At 38.9% G+C, this 19,300-nt stretch overlaps 1 long non-coding RNA gene across 1 annotated transcript; it reads left to right on the top strand.

Annotated features, from left to right (window-relative positions):
* Positions 1-338: 338 nt before the first annotated feature.
* LOC143682660 (uncharacterized) lies at positions 339-19,025 on the top strand. The gene is made up of 5 exons (XR_013175217.1): positions 339-451; positions 9,093-9,188; positions 11,645-11,804; positions 16,761-16,868; positions 18,879-19,025. It is a non-coding gene; the product is annotated as an uncharacterized LOC143682660 (long non-coding RNA).
* The last annotated feature ends 275 nt before the right edge of the window (positions 19,026-19,300 follow it).

The raw sequence follows: 19,300 nt of genomic DNA on the forward strand, positions 1-19,300 counted from the left end.
TAAAAAGTTTCCAACCTACAGTATTGAATTAGGATTAAAAGAAACAGCTGCCTCCACAAGATTGGATCAGGATTAAAACGTGGCTTTTTGGGGATACATAACACTTTTAAACCAGCACAGAAAGTTATATGGAATTAGACTCCAAAGTAATGAATATGACCTAAAGTATTTCTACAAGCCAGCCTACGCTATTGCATTCTACCCATCCATTCAGCTGCCAGGCATCAGGCCAACATTGCCAGAGCATCACTGTGTGCCCATTATTGGGTATGCTCCAGGGTACAAAGATGAGGTAGAGAGTGTTGCTGCTCTTTGGGGGCTCCTGGTCTCTGAGGACATCTCTTTTATGTATCACTGTACAGTAGATACATGTTATAACAGAAGCCCATGGAAACACAGAGGAGAAAGGGACAAATTTTGTCTGAACTTCCAAGGAAGACTGCAAATTAAGGTGCATATCATTTGGGCTTTGAAGTATGAATGGGATTCGTACTAGTTGGAAGGCAGAAGGTGGTGAAAAGACAGAAGAAACATTACATGCAAAAAGAAAAAGCTTTTTTTGGAATTAAATGTCTGCTATCAGTTGTTTGTAAAATGCCACAGTTAAAATGCTAGGTTACTTGAGAAAGAGAGGGAAAACTAACCCTCTACCTTTAAAAAAATCAGTAAATCCTAATTTACAGTGTATTAGTCAAGCTTGTCTTGGCTGCACATTTTAGAAGTCTAACTCAAACCAGTCTGAAGCAAGCAAATTGAAAGGATTCATTAGAATGATTGGATAAATCAAACCTCTGGAGAAACAGGAAGTATAATAGTTCTGCGGACATCTGACACTTGAAACTGAGATTTGGGAGTTGTCAGAGAACTTTGTCTTTATGGCTTGTTTTTGCATCTCTCTGTCAGTTATATTTTTTTCTGTTTTATAAAGTTTATTTCTGTGTGAGGTAGAGTGGAGTGGGCACATGACTTATAATTCCAGGCTCACATCCATTATTTTCTTCCCAACTTTAGAGTAGGGCTCTGATTGACTGGCTTGAGTCATGTGTCCAAGTATAGGGAATGAGATATATGATTTACAATCCCACCTAAAAGCACAGGGCTTGAAAGAACATTATATTCCTTCCAAAAACTGCATGGTATTTCATTGTATAACTACTGTACAACTTATTTTTAACTAGGTTGCATTTCAATATTTGTACTTTAAAATAATTAAATGAATTGAAATAATACTTGTATTTTGTGCAGCAAACAAAACAAGCAAACTCATGCCAGGGAGTCTATAGTGATAAACAGTCTTTGTTCCTGCCTTCCATCTTCTTTTTCACTTCCCACAGGTGATCTTTTAATTATTTTCCTTTTTGTTTCTACTCTGTTTACTCTTAAGATTTTAAATATTATATGTATAATTCTTGATTTTTCAATATATTCTTACTTATTTAATTATTAGGTAGATAATATCTGTACATGCCACAATATTAAACATGTAAGAAGGGGTATTTGTGACTTCTGCTTCTGGGAAGATGGAAGAGACTTTTCCCTATTTTGCCTTCTAAATAAAATTAAAACTATGGACGTTATACACAAAACAAACACAAAACAACTCTGAAAGTGGAGAGAAGAAGGAAGACCAAGTAGGAACCAAAGGACCCAAGGAATGACATGGTGGTAAGCCTACCATGAATATCATGAATATTGAAGAATATCACTGGATATTCTTTTTGCTCATATATTCCAAACTGGGAGGTGAAGAACCATACAATCCAGAAGTGATAGTGGGAGAAGATATAAATGCTTCTTCCAAAAGTCTGCTCTCTCTAGTCAAAGAATCAGGAAAGGGCTAGTCAATCAAGCTAGAAAACTTTTAGATAATATCTGCTCTATTCCAGTCAAATACCTCATAAAGTTAACTGGGGTCCCATCTCCACCCATGCCAGTAAAGGCTGAGTGGAGAGCTTAGATTTCTATCCTTTCCAGGCTCTAAGAAGGTGCCCCAACCCTCCCATTAGTGAGGTGTCAGAAAAGGCCAACTAGGGAGCTGGGACTTTTATCTCCTCTGGGCAATAGTGAGACCTCTCAACCCACAGTGTCAGTGGAGACCACTTGGGGAGCTTCAAGTTCTAATCCCCAGTTTGCAGTAATGAGAAATCCTTCATAAAAAGGCATTATTACCCCTTCTTGCCAGGAGGTATAGAGAACTCCTGGCACTGTCCAACAGTAATGAGGAGTTGTCCTCCCTTTAGGTGTTAACAAAGCCTGAGTGGAGAACCTGAACTCCGAGTTCCACATAGCAGTAACAAGTCAGCTCCCCTTCCCCTGCCAGGACAATGTCAGAAGTAGCCAACTAAAACAGAATGTTTAAATAAGATCCAGAGTCTTGTTACATAATACCCCAAATATCCAGTCAGTTGTCATACCAGTTTGAAGATATCAAACAGGCTGAAAAAGATAATTGATAGGTGCCAACACCAAGGTGACAGAGATGTTAGAATTATCATCTCTGATAAAATTTTAAAAGCAGTCATTATAAAATGCTTTAATCAGCAATTAGGAACTTGCTTGAAACTAATGAATGAGTAGAAAGTTTCAGCAATGAAATAGAAAGTCTCAGGAAGGAAATGGAAAACACAGAACTTAAAAATACAATAACTGCAATGAAAAACTCAATGGATAGGCTCAACAGCAAAATGGAGAAGACCTAGAAAAGAATCAGTTGCCTTAAGGATACAATGATAGAAATTATCCAATCAGAATAATATAGAGAAAACAGCTTTTGAAAGTACACCAAAATATCTAAAATTTGCATCATTGGAGTCCCAAGGAGGGTGAGAAAAGGATGGGGCTGAAAATTACTTGAAGTAATAAGTGGCTGAAATCTTCCAAAATTTGACGAAAGATATAAATTAACAGATTGAAGAAGATGGACAAACCCAAGTAGGATAAAACCAAGAAAACTGCACCCATACATATCATAAGAAAACTTTTGAAAACTAAAAATGAAGAAAAAAATCTTGAAAATATTGAGCAATAGATGACAACTTAATGATAGGAGAAACACAATTTGAATGACAACAGAATTGTCTTCTGAAACCATGGAGATTTTAAGGAAAAGGCAAAATATTTCTCAAGTGCCAAAAGAAAATAACTTTAAACTCAGAATCTAATACCCAGAGAAAATATTGTTGAGGTATTCAGGGGGAATCAAAATATTTCCAACTGAAGGAACACTCAAGTTACCAGCAGACCTACCCTAAAAGAATGGCTATAGAAGTGCTCTAAACAGAAAGGAGATGATAAATGAAGGAACCTAGGAATATCAAGAAAGAAGAAGGCAAAAATATGGGTAAATACAATAGATTTTCTTTCTCCTCTTAAGTTTTCTAAATTATGATTGATGGTGAGGCATAAATTGTAACACCATGTTGTGGTTCTAAATATACATAGAGGAAATATTTAAGACAATTATATTATAAATGAGGAAAGGCAAAGGAACATAAACTGAAATAAGGTTTCTGTCCTTCACTTGAACTAGGAAAATGATTATTTGGGAGATTGTGTTAAATTGTGGAGATTGTGTTAAAATGTGTATACATAACATAATATCTGAGCATTGACTTAAAAGATATACAGAGTTTATTCAGAAATACTATGAATCAAAATGAAATTTTAAACCACAGGAAGTCAGGAAAAGAAAACAGAGAAATGAAAAACAGAGAAAATAAAGAGATAAAGGGAGAAAACAAAAGATAAAATGAAAAATTTAAGTCCTACCAAATAAAAAATTACATTAAATGTAAATGGTCTAAATATACAAAAGAGAAGACAGAAATTGGCAGAGTGGATTAAAAAGCATGATCAAGCAAATGCTATGTACAAGCAAGTCACTTCAAATATAACCAGAATACTAAAGATGTCGATTCTCCCCATATTGATATACAGGTTTAATGAAATTTCTATCAAAATCCCAGCAGTACTATTTTGTAAATGTAAACTTTGTAGAAGTTTAAATTAATTAAAAATTTAAATGAAAATGCAAAATAACTAGAATAGCTAAAACAATTGTGAAAAAGAATAATGAAATAGGAAGAATTAGTCTACCTGATTTCAAATTTATAAAGCTTCAGTAATCCCAACAGCGTGGAATAGGCACATGTATAAATGGAACAGAATAGACTCACAAGAATAATATATGAGCATTGACTTAAAAGATACACAGAGTTTATTCAGAAATACTATAAATTTATACTATAAATAGACTCACAAGAATATACTCAACAAATTTTTGAGAAAGGTGCAAAAACAATTCAGTGGAGAAACTTTTCAACAAATAGTGCTGGAGCTATTGGACATACATAGGCAAAAGGAAGGAAGAAAGGGGAGTGGAGGGAGGGAGGGAGGAAGGAAGGAAGAACTTTGAATCAATCCTCCCATCTTATTAAAAAATTAACTCAAAATAGATTATGGACTGAAATACAAAACAATATTACAGAACTTGTAGAAAAAACATAGATGCAATGCTTCAGGATCTAGGGCTAGGCAAAAAGTTACTAGACTTGACACCAAAAGCAAGATTTATAAAAGGAAAAAATGATAAGTTGGACTTCATTAAAATCCAAAACTTTTGCTCAACAAAAGACCTTGTTAGAGAATAGAAAGACTCAGAGATCCAGTTGTACAATAATCATTAGCCAGTGGGGAAATGCAAATTAAAATCAGATTGAGTTATCACTACAAATCTTTCAGAATGTCTAAAAGAAAATAGTGACAGTACCAAATTCTAGAGAAGAGGCAGAGAAACTGGATCCTGTTTGTGATTTTGTACCATAAGTTCTCCAAGTTGTTACCATGGAGAGAAACTTTAGTAAAGCATGCAAGGTTTCTCTCTGTATTATTTTTACAACTTCCTGGGAGTTCACAATTATCTAAAAATAATAATAAAAAACTTTTAAAAAATGGGGGTTGCTTGGTGAAAAGTAAGAGTTTCATCTATCCTTGTCCATTTATTATCTAGTTACCCCACCCTAGGGGCAATTTTTCTATTCATACATCCATAATATTCCATGCATATAAAATAAGTTCAAATAAGAGGATTTTTTTCTTCTTTTCTTACACAAATGTAAATCATATACAGTGTTGAGCATTTCTCCTTAACTTTATGTTGTGGAGATCCTTTTTCCTCAGTACATTTAGAACTGCCTCATTCTTTTCGATGGCTACATGGAATTTTATTTAATCCATGCATAATTTATTTGAATATCCACTGATGGGTAGTTAAGTTGATTCCAGGGTCATGCTGAAAAGACTATCTTTATATATTTGTCATTTTGAACATGTGTGAACATATCTATGATAAATTCCTAGAAGAATTACTGGTTCATAGATTATGTGCATCTGAATGGTATATTTACCGACAAATTGCTCTTTGTGGTAGTTATGTTGATTTCCCTGAACCTTACCACACAGGGTGTTGTGAAAGGTTTTTTTTTGACAATCTGATGGATGCAAAATTTCACTGTACTTTAAATTGCATTAATTTTATTATGAATTGAACAAATTTACATTTAAGGGTGATCATAGTCTTTTTCTGTGAGTTGTCTGTTCTCTTTTTCTATTTGTGCCAGATCTTTTTCTTAGCAATTTGTAGGAATTTCACTATATATTGACATTAGCCTTTTATGATATAAGTTGAAAATATGGTTTTCCCACTAAGTTTACCTTTCATTATTTGACTTTTGGGGGTTTATTTATGAGATGCAGACCTTTTAAATGTCAATTTTTCAAATATAGAAATCTTTCTTGTTATGAATTCTGCATTCTGTGTCATACTTGGAATGGCATTTTCTGCTCTTAAAATTATTTTTTAATTTCCCCAAATTATTTTACTATGCTTATGTTTCTGTTTTTCATAAGAGATTTGGTCCTTTCCATCCTTCTGCATTAGCATGCTTATTATATAGGCTCTGGTCCTTTAGGTCAGGAGGTGGTTGGGTACCTCCAGGCATCGAGTCTACTTTCTAAGAAGTAAAGAGTAGAAGGGGCTAAGGGATTTAAAAAAAAAAAAAAAACAGGCCGTTGATTCTGTTCCTTAAAAAAAAACCAATCAGAGAAGTTCTAATTATATACCTTTGCTTATGCTCATTGGCCTAAATTGGGTCATATGGTCACTTTAAATTTCAAGGGAGTCCGGTGATGTGAATGATTGTAACTGGGCACCGAGCTAAACACTACCTGCATCACCACTCCCCCACCAAAGAAAAATTGGAATTCTTTTAGTTAGTAATGGGCAGGAAACTAGCAGTGCTTGCCCCTGGCCTTCTTGTAGGATCTACAAGGTGCTTTTCGTGGGTCCCTGCATCCTTCCAAACGTGTAATTTTCATTGTTTCACTGACTTCTGGCATTCTTTCCAACAACCAGTCCAGTGTTAGTCTGATTAAGTCCCCTTATAAAAACTGGCTTTTTCTTAGGCACTTTTAAGCTTTTCTCTTTGTTTTATACATAGTGAACCCTGTTGGGAAAGGTGAGTGTGGTTAATTGTACAAATATAAGAATTTTCTTACACAAACTAAAAAGAATGTATGTCACTATTACAAGGCGTTAGTAATAGGATGATATATGGGAAAATACAAGTAGTACAAAATATGGACTATAGTTGACAGTAATATTGTAATATTCTGTCATCACTTGTATCAAAGGGACCAGACCGATGCTAAGTGCCAATATTCAGGGGCATAAGGGATATAGGCTTCTTCTTTTGGGGACTATGAGAATGTTTTCAAATTGGTCGTGGTGATGACTGCACTACTCGGACTATACTGAGAATCAGTGATTATACACTTTGGATGGGTTGGATCGTGTGTGCATAAAACTTTTCTATTTTTTTTCTTTAAGAATCAGGTACCATTAGAATAATAAGGCATATTGATCAATTAAAAATTTTTTAAAAATTCTGAAATCTCCTCTGTGCCTAGGTGGGATCTGATTTAGGCATTCTCCTCAAATTCTGGGGATTCATTCCAATCTGAAGACTCTTTCCTCACTGCAGAGAAAGTGTACCTCTACTTTCTTTGCTTGCTTACTTCTCTGATTTGTCTCTGTTCTCTTTTTCTGAAAGTCTTACTGGATAGATGCTGGATTTAGTAGATTATTCTTTCATGTCGCTTAACTTACCTTTCTCATTTTCTTTCTCTTTGTCTTTTGGCACTACATTATGGGATGTTTGCTCAGTTATAGGTTCCAGATCACCAATGTGATCTTCAGTGCACTTTGATCTATTATTATATGTCTTTCATTTAGAAAATTATTACTTTTTAATTTCCAGGAATTCTCGTTCTCTGAATGCTTTTTTGGTGGCAGCCTATTCTTGTTTCTTGAATTCATTATTTTCTGAAAGTTTCCTGTGGAAGCTAATTTTACTTATAACAATGCCGCTTCTCTTCTCTGAGTTACATGTGATCTCTTTATTCACTGATCTTTCCTTTTTATGGAGTTAGCTTTTGTTTTGATTTTTGGATGGCCCTTTGTGGAAGGGTTACCCTGAACTGGTGCAGGACTGTCTGCCCAACAGGACTCTCCCTTAAAAGGAAGGTGGGCTGCTGGCTCTGTTTAAGATGGCAGGGCCTGGGCTTCCCTACTGCATGACGGAGCAGGCTGGAGACCCCACAGAGGGACCAAATAAGGAACACTTTAATCTGGGCATATTGCCCTTCAGTGCATTAGACTCCTGGGTAGGGCTGCCTTTTGTCTACCTTAAAATCCATTAGGAGTGATGGCTAGAGTTACCCCACATGCTATTTTAATATGAGCTTATACTCAACCGGCCTGCCCTTCCCAGGCAGAACACTTATTTTCTTTACAGAGGAATTCTCAGGTTTTATTCTGAGAACAAAAGTTACCACCAGTATAAGGCACTGTAGGAGCAGAAAAGGCCTTGCTGCCTCAACTGTTTAGAATACAGTTTTAAAATAATAAATAACTTGATGAGTGCCAAAGGAACCTCAACAGAATCTACGGGGGCTCAGTAGAAATGACTGATGTTCATAATTAGAACCATTGTGATTCATTATTTACAGTTTACATCATGTTGAGGGTATTCGGTTTAAGAAGTTAGAGAAAAGTGTATTTCCTTTTAGAAAGTTTTGTGATGTCAATGAAAAAATATAGCTTAAAATGGGTGAGCTTTATTTATTTGGGAAATGTTCTAATAACAATGTCAGATAAATGAGGAGTTAATCGGACTAGCAAGTGTGTGTGTGTGTGTGCATATGTACAAGAAAAATCCACAGATAAAGTCTTAACTTGACTTAACATGGTCATCAGTCAGGCCAATCCTTCAATTACCTTTTATGTGCTCAGTTCTAGGCTAAGTGTCATGGGCGAATCTTAAGAAATAGAAGAACGAACGGAGAAACCATCCCTCCCACCTGAGCTATATGCTTTATATAATCTGGTTGCACATTTATGATTCAGAGTTCTGTTAACATTTCTATTATCAACTTCTTACTTGGAGTAAGTCTTCTTGAGAGGTTCAAGATATTCATACACATTTGAGCAATAAGTATATAATTTGTTTAAACATCATCATTATCCCAAATATGTTATTTTAGTTATCAATAGAAATGTATACATGATCCTAAGTAAAGAAAATGCCCAATACTTACTCTTTCTAAACCATTACCTTAAATAAAACTTGATGACCATATAAAGAGATATGTAGCATAAATCACCTTATCTTCTTCAATTTGGATGGGGCTTTTAAGAGTGTGGGTGTATGTATAAATATAGGTGCGCATTTATTTTGGAGAAAAGAGGCTCAGTGTAGTACCCTAATTATGTGAATCATATGACATATAAATTTATAAAATTTCCTGAGAGTTCATTGATAGATTTTATTTCAACTTCTGTCCCATTTCAAAAACTGACATTCCCCAAATACTTTTATCACAGCTGTTGGCTTTGTATATTTTGCCCAAACTACATTTATCAACATTTGAAGAACAAAAATTTTTACCTCAAAAGGTGTGTCAAAAAAAAAGTATAACTTTTGTCTTCTGAAGCAACTAAATCTCATTAAACTTATTTTCCATTCTGTCACCAGCTTTGAAATATGACGTTTGGAAGTATTTTATGACTCTCACTATATCAACCAGGGCCCCTACGGGGAGAGATGGCACACTTGGATTCAGATGGTTCGGTGAGTTTATTTGCAAGGCCCAGTTGCCGAGGTGCAGGTGGCAGGGAGGGAAGCCACGGGGAGAACACAAGGCTGAGGAGAAGCAGCGGAGCCATTACTACCCTTTGTCCAGAGCTGGGGAGAATGGGACAAGCAGGGGAGAGAAGCCAGGGAGTTCTGGGAGGAACTCTGCGAGGGGCATAGCAGCCCAAGGCCACCTCACAGGGAGGGCCTGAGGGAATAGTACCTAGAATACCCAGAAAGAGAGCCCATTCTCATCCTCCCCCCACTCCCCTTTCTGGGCTCCCAGCTGACCGAATGGAAAGTTGATCTGGTCTATGCATATCTCAGCCTCCTGGGGGTGGAGCTGGACATGGAGGGGCAAACCTGTGTGTGTGCCAGGGCGGGGAGGGGGGGAGTGTGCACGTATGTAAGTGTGAGTGGGGATCTTCCCAGAATTCACATGAACTCAAGCAGAGCGTCAACTCGATTTCATGAAGAGAAGAACTCAAAGATTGAATCTACTAAGGAAAAGAACGACGGTGTGAGAATCATTGAATGGTAGATCTGGACCAGCAAGCCCTTCAGGTTCTGTCTTCTCATCTTGCTTCTTGTTCTGTCGTGAATACTCTGGGATAACTGCTCCACTGCCACGTCGTGATCTGCGGTCGATGGCCCTATTCCAGTCTCAGGAGGGACCCCAGCCACCTCCCATACACAGGGACGTGGCAGCTTGTTCCTGGTCTTCGTTAGTGGTACTGGATCCCTAGCTAGTCCCACTTTGGGTGGAGGCATCACAACTGCTGCCCTCCATCCTGGCTGCTCAGAAATGGGCCACCTGTCCACACTGCAGTTGCTACTTGCGACCTCCATGTTCCAAGGACAGCTCATTCTCACTACTGGAATGGAATCAGGTGTTCATGTCCTCAAGCCTGGGCCCAGTGAACTTCTGGCCTCAAGAGAAACAGAAAAATCCTTCTTCCAAGTCCAAAGATTGCATCTCATTTTTTTCCCCATGATACTAACTACCCCCCCCCCCCCCCGGTGAGAATACCAGATCCCCTTGGGAAAAATTCTTTTTATGCCCACCAAAATGCGATATTTTCCAGTTGTTCCAGGAGGATAAGAACAAGATAGTCTTATATTGGGACATTTCACAAAGTCTGGGCTTTCCTGTTTTATCCATTGTCACCTTGGTAACAGACTTTCTAGAAATGATCATAGTGTTGCTCACCAGGTGTTCTAGTTTGCTAGCTGCTGGGATGCAATATACCAGAAACGGAATGGCTTTTAAAAAGGGGAATTTAATGAGTTGCTAGTTTACAGTTCTAAGGCTGAGAAAATGTCCCAATTAAAACAAGTCTATAGAAATGTCCAATCAAAGGCATTCAGGGAAAGATACCTTGGTTCAAGAAGGCCAATGAAGTTCAGGGTTTCACTCTCAAGTGAGAAGGCACATGGAGAACACAGTCAGGGCTACTCTCTCAGCTGGAAGGGCATATGGCGAACACGGTGTCATCTGCTAGCTTTCTCTCCTGGCTTCCTGTTTCATGAAGCTCCCCGGGAGGCGTTTTCCTTCTTCATCTCCAAAGGTTGCTGGCTCGTGGACTCTCTGCATCTCATGGCTACATTGTTCTGCTCTCTCTGAATCTCTCATTCTCCAAAATATTTCCTCTTTTATAGCACTCCAATAAACCAACAAAGATCCACCCAAATGGGTGGAGACATGTCATCCCCTAATCCAGTTTAACAACCATTCTTGACTAAATCACATCAACCAGGGAGATGATCTCATTACAGTTTCAAATATACAGTATTGAATAGGGATTATTAAAACATGGCTTTTCTTGGGGGGCATACTTCCTTTCAAACCAGCACACCAGACAAAGAGCCAATGGTTGGAGGTGTCTGCAAAATTACTTTACTAGGTACATTCTCCCTGCATTTCTCCATTCCATCCCTCCCTCCTGACCTGTTCAATTTTGTCCTTTGCATTTTCAAATTATGTATATGTTGTTTTTTCTTTATTCCACTAGGATCTGTAGATCCACTGAATTTTGTTGATACAAATTAATTCAACACATACTTTTTTGGACGTTTATTGTGTCCTAGTTTCTGCTGCCAGAGTACACAGTTTGCTCCTTCACCAAAGAGACCACATAAAGTCATCTCATTAGTGTACCGTGCATTCAATGGCCCATGACTGAAAGATCAGAGTCTCTATGCCTATGAGGACTGCTAAAGATCTGTCTTAATTCCAAATGGCATGAATAAAATCCATCCGGCCAGGACATCTTAGGAAACTGCAATTACCCAGAAATAGTGTGTTCATATAGATATTACGTGGTTCCAGATAGAAACCATGGATGGGTGTTTATTTTTATCCACCCCTTGCCTTACAAGGGTCTGACGTTAAAGGGAGTTGATGAGTTCATCAGCCTAACATCTCATCTGATGTATCTTCTGTTTCTTTGCAGGGCCATGAAATTCTTCATGCTCTGGGATTTTTGTTTTTCTGAAAATTTTGACACAGAGCTTTCATTGAGAAGGGGAAATGAAGAAAGAAGCAGTGGTTCCAAGTACCACGAACAACCCCACCCTCATGGAGCAGTTTGTGAGCCGGGAAAGCACCCTGGGGTGAGGAAAGGAGGATGGGGTGAGAAAGGAACTACCATTTAGCTGAAAAGAGGCTTAATGTAAACCATGGAGGTTTAGGGAATTTCAAGGGAGGGAAAGTGAATTGACAGAAAGATAGCCTTTCCAATGCATCCTATCTCCTAGCCCCCCATGGGATCCTGTCCAACCTAAGTGCTTTCACTCTGTCCGTCATTGAACTAAGTTGAAAAACCACCTGGGGGAGGAGAGGTTATTAGGAATAATGAGAAAGCAATGGGCTAAATCTGGTCCAAACTTCATGATTTCTTAGTTTCAAGTAGAAGTCAAACCTTTTGGGGTTCAGCTTTTTTTTTTTTCCTCTTGGCAAACCACAACATCCTATTTCTAAGAAAGCAGGTTTAAGAAAGACTTCCTGGCCATCAAATAGCTGTTAGAAAACAACATTTTGATGAGTTCAGTGTAAATGAATCAGAGACATGTGGATTAGATTTACCTCCGAGTACATGTGGGTTTGAAGAGAAAGGAGGAAAAGGCTTAGGCAGAGTCACACTTGGGGTTTTGCTGATGCTAATGTGAGTGAAAAATAGGCTTAAGGAGTCATCAGCTCCAATACCCGAAGGATGTGGTTGATCATCTGTATGTTATTGTAATAACAGTCTGTATTGTTATTATTATTATTGATTGTATATGTGGGTAATCAGATATTTTGTAGTGTCTTTTTTCTTTTATGTGTCTATTCCTCAGACCATCCCCATGAAGTGCACTGCCCAACACACTGAAGTGGTTAGTGGCAAGACTAGGCTTAGGATGCAGAACTTACACTTGCTTTACCACTGAATGGTGCTTTGCTCTCATACCTCTTGGTGGATTTCTCCCAAAACAATGAATTTTGCTTATATTCCTGCATCTGAACTTATCAAGTATTGCTCAGGCCATCTCTGTTAGAAAGAATGCTGTGACCACAGGGAGATAGTGGTTAGGAGAGCAGATACCTGGGTTCAGATCTCAGCTTTTTACCCACGTGAGCTTTAGCATGGTATTGAGCCTCAGTCTTCTCCTCCGAAAATGGGAATAATACCAGGAAACCTACCTCACAGAGCTGTGGGGGAGCATTAAGTAAGATACTGTCAGTAGAGTGCCCAACACAATGCCCAGCCAATGTCAGAGCTCACTGAAAGTGAGCTGTGGCTAATTATTATCTGGTCTATTTATTCAGAATTCCTGTATGTATTTTAAGGATCTCAAAGGAAGGGACCATAAATTAAAATTCTTTACATCCCCACTGAGCCAAGCCTAATGTTTGTTCTTAGGATATGTGAGTTGAATGCATTTTATCAAAGCCCCCTCAATGCTTGCTACAACATTTGTTGACTGTGGTTAGTTCTATTTAGCAGTGACCTCCCTTGTATATTGGGCAGAAAATCTGAAGGCCACTCTATCTAATTTCCCTCTTGCACATTGTCTTTCCATCTTATCTAGTCTAGCCTGCCATGATGTAGTAGAAGGACTAAGAGCCAGAATTCAAACACAGGGACCATGTTAGCATTCTAGATTACTCACTCCTCTGTCTCCTAGTCTCACCCTTTACTATGCTTCTCCATCAAAGCTATGAAGTGGAAGAGCTATAAATCTCTCTAGTTCTTTAGACTGGATGGGCACCATTCTGCAAAGGTGATATTTCAGCTAAATATCAGAAGTGACATTTCATCAGAATGAAAAGAAGCATGCAGGCATGAGACGATTAGAAAAATGAACATTCCAGGCAGGGAGAATAGTGAATGCAAAGGCCCTGGGGAGGGAATGGGCTTGGTGTGTTAGAGGAACAGAGAGCAGACATATAAGATTGGGGTAGATGAAAAGAGAGAGTATGAGCCTGACTTGGGAGTTACTGGCTGCTGCATGACTAATGAGTGGAAAATGAGCACAGATGGAACCCTGCCAAATGTTAGGAGCCTCTTGTACTAGTTTACAAGGGGAAGTTGGTGGTTTGAACCAGGTCATGTCAATGGAGATGAGAAATGGTTTATCTGAGATATACTTTGGAGGGAGATGTTCCAGGACTGGCCAGTGTATTAGATGTGAGAGGTGATAGGTTAGAGAGGGTTAGGACTCAAGGATGACTCCCAGATGGGTTTGACTTGAGCAACTGGCTGGTTGGAGATGACATTCATTGAGATGGAAAATTATCAAGAATTTAGATGTGGACATATGTTAGTAATGTCTCCGGGACATGTCAGGGCTGTCAAGTAAGCAACAGTCCCTGTGTGACAAATGCCACTACAAAGATGGTAAAGATGAACTCCAAAATATGTCTATTGAATTGCCCCTGTGGAAGGTTGTAGGAGAAGTTTGAGTATAGTGGAGGTGACAGATCACCTTTATAGGTAATACTGTTAAGACATATTATTAAGGAGTAGCAGAGAAATGGGGCTGTTAGGTGAAGGGGACACTTTTTATAGATAGGAGAGCGGGTAGATATAGCTAGATGGGAATGATCTAGAAGATGTAGAGAGATAAATAAGGCAGGATAGGTTAGGACCTAGGTCTGCCCTTGCTCTAAGACCAGTGTTTTTGATGTCTGCTGCAGATTGATAGTCTCCAAAGCCATTGCCTTCTTCTCTTCCAACTTGAAATGAGCTTGGTGGGAGTGCATTGACCCTTTCAGGCCAAATGAGATTCTCTTTGTGCTTCTCTTTGGCTAGACGTTTGTGTGACCTTGTGAACAAGTGTCTGCTGGATTTACTCAGAACTGAGCAAGAACAGCTTAGGTCTGATATAAGCATACTCCCAAAACGGGCTCAGAACCTGCAACCTTCTCTTTGAACACAATATAAATGCTACTGTGGACCTCAGAGGTTAATCCATTTACCGTGAGGCAATTAAATTTAGGGACTGTTTGGAAGATAAAAAGCAGCGAGTAATAACCAGTTCAGAAAACTCAGCCATGATGGATTTCTATAATTTCCTCTGACTTCATGGAGCCGAGTCTAGTGACCCGAGGCAGGATGGTGTGACTGCCCTATGGGGTCAGAAATATGAGGGGGAGATTATTTTTATTAAACAAGCTACTTCTGAAGCACTGGCCTTGCTTGCTTCTCTTTTACCTCTCTCAAGAAGGTCACTTGCCAGCTGGTAATGCATTTAACCCTTAAACGGACAGTCAGTCTCAGTGTTAGCCAGGAGGATCGTTTTAAAAGGGAAGTGAAGGAAATTGATCTTTCTCTTAGCTAGTATTCTTGTTTTTTAGTTCATTCCCTTCCCCTCTCCCCCTCTCCCCCTCTCCCCCCCCACCCATACTGTTAGACTACCTTGATTTAATTTTTTTTTTTTTTTTTTTGCATGGGCAGTTAACGGGAATCGAACTCGGGTCTCCAGCATGGCAGGGAAAAACTCTGCCACTGAGCCACCATGGCCCAGCCCTAGACTGCTTTGATTTAATTGCTTTACTTGCCTAACAATTTTGAATAGATTATTGAGAAATAGATAAGATGCTTAGCTCACCTTTCTTATTCATCATCCAGGAGTAAAAAGGATAACGTGCTCTTAAGACTAGGCTAGAACGGAGATGAAAACCCTCAGACCCTGATTCATTATTCTTCAGCTTTGTTCTCTGCACCTCTTTTTGGCTCACAAAACACTTAAAGTCATACTGAATTCTCTTATTCCACAAACATTTCTGGACACCCACTCTGCCTGTAACACTGAGCTAGGCACTGTGGGGCATATAACTATTTAACAACATGGTCCCTGTCCTCCTGGACGCTGCCCCCTGCCCAGTTTCTACAGGAAGTACAATGAGGTTGCTGAAAGTCTTTTAAGAGATTGTTTTTCTCTGGGCCAATTTGCCCTGACTCATTAATGACAGCCTCAATTTCCATCAGTTTCCTTGATGGGTCTTGCAATGCATCCAAGAGTGAGCATCCTTCCAGTCCAGAACTGAAATTCCCTACAGACCATGTTGGCATCTGCCGATTCAGGAACATAATGAAGTTAATTTTGAGAAAAAGCAAACACAAATATAAAAATGATCAGGAAAGCAGCTGCAACTATCTGAACCATTTATTTAATAGACAAAACAGCTTGTTAAATAAATTGCACTGCCCCTTTTACTCACAAAGGATCTCAGGAAACGATGGATGGTTGTTTGTGGGGTTCAGACGGCTGTAGTTTCGAATTTGAAAACTGGAGACTGTCTGATCATTGGAGCTCAGCAACTCCCCGCCCGCAGCTGAGGTGTACAGGTGTCATTATGCCATCTGTCCTACTCACTTCATGGGGCTGCTGGGAGAATGAAATGAGTTAATAATATACATGGAAGGACTTTGTTAAGATAAACAGTGCTATGCATATGTTAGACATTTCAGATACCAAAGTTAAGGAGAGAAATCTTAATTTGGGAAGGATTTTTCTATGGTGCTAGATGGCAGGTCATTTCTTTTTTCTCATTTCTTCTCAGAGAATAGCAACTAGATAGGAAGGAAATGCCATTATTAGAATGTGGGCTGGCTGGGTGGCAGAGAGGTTTTTAGCAGTGTGGTTTCCAGGACTCTGATTTGCATACCTGCACCGTCTATTCCACTGATGAGCAAAAATACACCCAAGTTATATATATATATATATTACCCTTCAGTTTGCCAAGGTGTGTTTGATATTTAGCCTGAGGTTCATTCTTTTGGGTAAATGCATTGACTCCAACAGATGGTTCAGAACAGTGCATTGATACGTTCAGTGGGAGGATCTGTAGAGAGAATGGATATTAGAGGAACAGGCATGGGGCTTGGCTGCGTGTCATCAGTCAGCAAACTTTGCTCCATATCTGATATGAACTGGCAAGTGGCTCACTTGCCCATATTTTGTGAAATCCACTTTAGAAATGTCTTATTGGAAAAGTAAAATGGCATACACACATATACATATGCATTTTTTCTTCCTAATCTTTTCTTAGTTTTCTTTTTTTTATTCGTTTGTTCTTTGAAGATGTTTCTCAAAGTGTGGTCCATGACATAACTTGAAAGGATCACTTGGAGTGTTGATGGAAAATGAAGAGCCCCATCTCTTAGAATCATCAAATGAGACTATCTGAAGGTGGGTCCCTGGAATTTGCATTCTCAACAAGCTTCCCAGGAGGACATGAAGCACACTGAAGTCTGAGAACTTTTCTTTAAATTATTTACGGGGTTTAGTAATTTCTATTGTTGTTTTTCTCAAGTTGAAAGTTTCTGCACCAGCACTCTTGATTTCATTTAAGGCAGCTGGGTCAACTCTAGTAGCTCTATATCCATTTTGAGCTTTGGTAGACCCTTAACCAAGTTTTATTCTACTGTTCTTGGCATTAAGGCATTAAGGTCATTCTTCTTTCCAGACAGGACAGAAGCAAAGCGGGAGTTGAAGAGCCCTCATTTCATTATATATTCCTTCAGATGTCTAACACTGAAACCAGCCCATATTTCAATGGGCTGGTTTCAATCTGATCATGTAGTTTACCCTAGCTCACCACAAAAAAATTCCTTTTTTGACTCTTGCATTGTAAATTAACCTCACTCGTTGTGGTCTGGGGTGGCCAACTGTCCTGATTTGGCCAGAATACTCCCAGTTTCAGCATTGAAAGCCCTGGTCTGGAGAACCCCCTCATTCTTGGCAAGCTAGAACAGTTAGTTACCCTGTAGGGGCTTAGATTTCCTTGACTCTTCTTCCAGTTAAGCCAAACTTGTACATTCATGCTTAGGTTCATGCTAATCTATTGTACCTGTCCTTTAAATAGTCCTTTGAGAGTTTCCTATACAAGAACACTGGTTCTTTTCACTTACATCACTTTACTTTTTTTTTTTTCTTTAAACCAGGTGGGGATGTCACTTGGCTTCTGTTAACTGGAATATTCTGGACTTCCCACTTAAGCATCCCACGTATGGAATCAGAGCTGCTCCAAGGATTAGCTGTGCTTTAACTTCCTGTCTTTCTGCATTGGGCAGCATTTCAGCTGGCTTTCTTTCCATATCTATTAAGTAGGATCATCCCTTAGTGAAGTATGATATTTGGTGCCATTCTTTTAGTCAAAGATAGGAGCTGCATGGTTTAGGATTCATCTGGAGAGAGGAGAGGAGCCAAGCATCAAGCTAGCTGGGGCTTACAGTGGATCATCACAGGACACCAAGCACTCACAAGATATGCAAATATCTCTGAGTTTTTCCCATGCCTTCTGCTAATATGCCCCACCCTATGCCTCATGCTCCCACTCTCTGGTGTCAGTGGTTCTGATGTCATTTTGAAAGGGGACTGAAACCAGATAAAGATTGTATTGCACTGAGTTAAGACATGGGATTTCTTGAGACCTGATCAAATTGCACACATTTGTAATAGCTTTGGGACCTTATACTATCTCCTCAGGGATTCTTTGGCTTCAAATGAAGAAGAAAGTTCTCAAAAATCACTGCAAGCCAGACCAGCCTTTAATTTTCTTTAAAGTTACACCAAGTCCTCACTACTAAAAAGGGGTATAGAAATTAATACCATTGTACCATGGGCTACAATGGAACAACAAAAAACCCCAACTAACTCTTCTGCTTATTTTAGGCATTTCCTTCTTTCCTTTCTTTTGAGATCAACAGATAAATTTTAATTACGAAAATAATTGCCTCTCCTCTCCTTTTTAAGATCTTCTCAAGCCCTTGAGGCATATCCCCTGAGTCCTCTGGCCTTGAATCATGCCTTCAGATCATAGCATTTTTCAGATGCTCTGCTCTTGGGTCTCCCATCACCTGGTCGAGGCAGCAACATCATGCCCTCCAGCTGACCATCCTCTTCTCCCTCCAGAGCACTTCCTGCCTACTCCCCTTGTCCCCTCACTCCAGTGTTCTCCAGCACCCTTTCACCTTGAAGTTTGTGGATTTATTTAGTTACTTGACTTTTATTACTCAGTTTCCCTTTCTTCAAAATAGCCTTTTCCCTTGGAATTCCAGTCTTAAAACCCATCCCATTAAGACATGAGAATATATAAGAGAACATAGTCCATGTTACCATCTTAAGTTTCTTTGTTTATGCCAAAAAAAAATGTCTAACATAGTTGTAAGTAAGTGAGATCTCTCCTTTCTCTTCTAGGTAAAAAGACAACTTTGAACTCCACCTGGGAATGCTTAGGGAAACTAGAAACACTAAAAGTTCTCCACAGTGATTGGAATAAATACCAGGATTAACATATAATGGTGGATCCACAGGAAAAAAGGTGCTGCTTTTCAAAGTTATAGTCATTCCATCTTTTAGAAGAAAGGCAGACCTTCTTTTAAGTAGGGAACTGTTCTTTTTTAAAGAAAACATTTTAATGAGTCTTTGATTATGCATCACGTTTCATTTGTATGGATATATTTGAGTCAAAGAGAAGCCTAAAATTGCTCTGCATAATTTTAACAAAAATTTCAGTGTTCTTTTGGCAAGCCTAAGAGACCATCACTGGGGAAAGGAAGGCAGTACAGACAGAGGCTTGGGGAAGAGAGATGATGAAAGAACTGTTTTGTGAAGGATCT

This window comes from Tamandua tetradactyla, chromosome 5, assembly GCF_023851605.1.
Source record: "Tamandua tetradactyla isolate mTamTet1 chromosome 5, mTamTet1.pri, whole genome shotgun sequence".
Taxonomy (NCBI): Eukaryota; Metazoa; Chordata; class Mammalia; order Pilosa; family Myrmecophagidae; genus Tamandua; species Tamandua tetradactyla.